The sequence below is a fragment of the Coenobita brevimanus genome, chromosome 7 (assembly GCF_032717465.1).
Source record: "Coenobita brevimanus isolate Jiangsu-jjx chromosome 7, ASM3271746v2, whole genome shotgun sequence".
NCBI lineage: Eukaryota > Metazoa > Arthropoda > Malacostraca > Decapoda > Coenobitidae > Coenobita > Coenobita brevimanus.
Window position 1 is genome coordinate 22,765,472 of NC_136960.1, and position 4,421 is coordinate 22,769,892.

General features: G+C 42.6%; 1 pseudogene; it reads right to left on the minus strand.

Moving 5' to 3' along the window:
* Positions 1-1,434: 1,434 nt before the first annotated feature.
* Positions 1,435-2,004, minus strand: LOC145403987 (uncharacterized; annotated as a pseudogene).
* Between the last annotated feature and the right edge of the window lie 2,417 nt (positions 2,005-4,421).

The following is a 4,421-nucleotide window of genomic DNA, read 5'->3' on the forward strand; positions in this document are numbered from 1 at the left end:
CCACTCTAACCAGCCAGTTCTCTGCCTACCAATTTATCGATATCCTTACATCTTTGTCAATAGTAAATTGTTTTTGTAGAAATATGGTCGGATCACCTAAAATGACATTAAATTTCTGTTCATATGTAATAGTCTCTTGTGGTAGGTAGAGGTGCCCTTCATCCACTAATTTGATGGAGTACTGCCTACTTCTTCGCTCATATCTATTATACGTTTTATGTGTCTGTCCTCCCCTATTACTACCGGTATATCTCCTATCTTTCCTCTCACTAAATATTACTCCTCTTGCCACATCAGGTGGCTATTCACTCGGTGACAAGCAAAATGGTGTCCAGTAACTCAGGGAACCAATTATAAAGCTGGGTGGTAATCATATAGCTAAATAACGGAGTGACATGGAGCCTACAATGGTACCCTGTTAACTGGATGGAGGGATGCAGATGCGTTGTCCACCCAGCAACTAAACTTCCACGCTAATCTCCGGCCTCGCTATGGGATGGCACTGTTAGCCACATGGGAACATCGGTTCACGGCAGGGGACGACTCTGCACGGGCGGTTGCTTACATGTAGTTGATGGGTCTGCTCGATCACACTGCCTGGTACCACAACAATAACAATCTCTCTCTCTCTCTCTCTGTCTGTCTGTCTGTCTGTCTCTCTGTCTCTCTCTCTCTCTCTCTCTCTTTCTGTGTCTGTCTGTGTGTGTGTGTCTGTCTCACTCCTTGAGCCTTTTTCATAATTCGTTTCTCCGAGCCTCATTCTTCTGTTTCTTTTTCTTTTTTTCTCTCCCTTCTTCTGCCACTCCTTCCTCTCTGCCTCCCTTCTTTATCCACATTTTCTCTCTATTCTACATTCTCCCCCTTCTCATCATCTTTTGACTCTATTCTCTCTCTTCTTTCTCTCTTATCTTTTCTTTTTCTTATTTCCTTCTATTCGTTGCCACTCCTTCCTCTCCATTATCATACCTCGTTCCTCTTACGCACGTTTTACAGACAAAACAGGAAGAGAAAAAAAATATGCTATACTCCTTTCGCAGCAAGAAGTCCGTTCAGGGTGTGGCAGAAGTTGGAATTTCCCCGAGTGCGACGTTGCCAATTTGACCACCAATTATCGGATTATCACTCTGTCTCCCTACCTACCCCCATCCCATCTGTTTCTCTCTCTCTCTCTCTCTCTCTCTCTCTCTCTCTCTCTCTCTATATATATATATATATATATATATATATATATATATATATATATATATATATATATATATATATATATATATATATATATATATATATATATATATATATATATATATATATATATATATATATATATATATTATTTATTTTCAACTTTTTTCCCACACCACCTATGAGGTAAAAGTCTAGGCGCATTTCATTTTTAAGAGGTTTCCCCTGTAGACCTAATCCTTTCTCTGATCTTTAATCATAATCTTCTTCGTCATCAGAATTTTCTGTTATATTGATGACGAATGACTCTACGAAATTATCAGCTGCTATGTCTTGTTGTGCATCTTCATCTTGTACTTGTTCGGCATGTTGCACTACTTCCATCCAACTCCGTGGTGTGATAAGACTCAGAGCCTCTTTGACAAGAACTTTAAGGTTAGCCATTTTAAAGGTGTTCTTCTTGGCTATATGAGTCTTCATCTGAGCCCAAATGAGCTCAATCGGGTTATATTGACAGTGGTATGGTGGTAATCTCAAAAGCCAATGCCCTGCTTCTTCCACAATCTTGTTGAGTACGTAGGTTGTGGTGATATCCAACTTCTTAGCAAGCTCATGCAGCTCTGCTTTAGATAAGTTATCTTGGGGCTGCACTCCCTTCTTTATCAGCCAGTTCTGCAAGTCCGATTTTCTCCATGATGAAGTAGGAATTTTTTCAAGCTTGACAGAATGATAAGAAGCGTTATCTATCACGATTACCGAGTTTGATGAAATGTTTGGAAGCAACTGATTCCTGAACCATTACTCAAAAAGTGTTGAGTTCATCTGGTTATGATAATCCCCGTCGTTTTTGGCTTGGAGCACTAACTCGGCGTTGTCTATAGACAGGGAGTGACCCTGGGTCCCTCGCCGACATCGGCGTGGCAACATGGGAAAAAAGCGCTGCCACGTGTCATAGAATTCATTCAAATCGTTGTTATAATTCTAAAAAGTGATACTCAATGTACTATATAGCTTCCTTTACTATATAGCTTCCTTTACTATATACAGAATAAAAAAAAAATTTCAAATAGCACATAGATGGGAAATAAGAGAGAGAGAGGCATGTACTACGGTTGATTTGGCAGCATCGCTAGAGGTGATTCACCAGGTGGGCCCCACCCTGAATGGACTTCTTGCAGTGAAAGGACTATAATAGAGGGTGAAGAAATGAAGAGGAGGGGCGGGATGTGAAGTTACGTAGGTGGAGAAGCTGGTTGGGAGGAGATAAAGAGGAATTATTTAATGGAGAGAGAGAGAGAGAGAGAGAGAGAGAGAGAGAGAGATGTCTCGTGTATCCCCTTTGCGACCTGTAGCGAACTGGGCTGACGTTTACATGGATGCATCAAAAAAGATCACGCGACTTCCCCCAATTTTTGAAGGGGTAAACATCATGCGAGTTATCAGCCAAATTTTGATTCATCAGGAACTCATACCCATCGAGTTATTTCCCGTCCTGTGATTGGATGATAACATTCGGGCCAGATTTAGTCTCAAGTTTTGATTGGCGGGCAGCCTGGCCTGAGCTGGAAGCCAAGACGCGAGGTAAAAAAAGTTCAAGGAAGGGAGGATGGGGCCCGGGGCGTCCTGTAGTCGCGGGCAAAACGTCGACCGCCATCCAACTGCGTCTACATCACACTTATTGTACGGCATGTACGTCACCTTCACCCCACACACACCATGCCTGTTCCACTACAGGGCATGTCCGTCACTTTCATCCCAGACGCAACATGTCTGTGTTTCACTGCGTCTACCTCACACTGAGGACCCGTCCGTCACTTTCTTCATTGACACTTCCTATCTATTCCACTTCATCTACTTCACGTCCATCACTTTCTGCCCAGACGTATCAAGCCTATTCCACTGCGTTTACTTGACACTTTGGGCCTGTTATTCACTTTCCTCACTGACGCATCATATCTGCTCCACTGCATCGACGTCATACTTATGATATGGCAAATCTGTCAGTTTCTTCCCTGAAGCATCATGTCAAAGAGGCTCGTCTATGAGAATAGAAATATATCAAGCCTCTGGGCTTAGGAACTTTAATTAATATAGGAAAGGGAGAAGCAGAAGAGGTAAAATATTAAGCGACCTTTTGCCCCCGATTGTTCACCGCCTGCATCTCGCCAGAGGAAAGTGAGAAATAGAAAAGATGAAATATTAAGCGAACTTTTGTCCCCCACTGTACACCACTTTCATCTCGACACTCCAGACCTTCATCCTGGCTCCAAGCGGCCGTCTGCCCTGCCCTCATGCCCTTCCCTTCTAACAAGTTTGTGGTTTTCTTCCATGCACAGGCTCGCAACATTTTATAGAAACTATTTCCACGCAACTCAACGAATGTCTTCCCTTGGCCCTGTTTCCGTGAACTTTGGAGGCGTCTAGCGTGTTTCCTTATTGCGTTATTCCCATACAGGGCACATCAGTTCTCTGTGCCGTGACGTCATTGACTTATTTCTTTCTTCCAACCTCTAGATGACGTTTTAAAAACTTTTGTATACACCTTCTGCAGTGACTGAGTAAACAAAAGCTACATCTAACCTCCTATGCTCAAAAAGTCTCTCCAGACTTGAATATAATTCTCTGGGGGAGTAAGAATAAAATAGATTTAAGTAACTGGACTAAAGAGGTTAATACTATCTTGTATATTACCTTTGTGAACTGGCATTTTTATATTGCTACTTTCAGACAGCATAATAACGCAGGCCTCCGTACTGCTGATTCTGTGTGTGTGTGTGTGTGTGTGTGTGTGTGTGTGTGTGTGTGTGTGTGTGTGTGTGTGTGTGTGCACCAGCATACTTGATGGGTCATCATGATATCGGAACTCACGGATGGTTGGTTGGAGTGGCAAATCCCTGGAGGACAAGGCATTTGAACTTCCCACTTTCGTCTGTGCAAATTAGCTTAATATTTTTTTAAATAACATACCAGAAGAAGGAAAAACAAAATGAATAAAGAAAACAATCCACACACCAGATTACTGGTGTCCTCCATTCATTAAAAACACTGTAACCATTGGACGTGAACAGCGGCAGGTTGAAGTTTGGGGGGAAACAACTCTGGGGAAGCGAGTTCCAAAGAGATGCATTTCGGGGAATAAATGATTTCTGATGGGTGGAAGTTCTGCAATATGGCAGTGTGACATTCCAGCCATGAGCGTTACCAGGTGCCCGTGTAGCGTAGCGCAGGGGAATGCATGG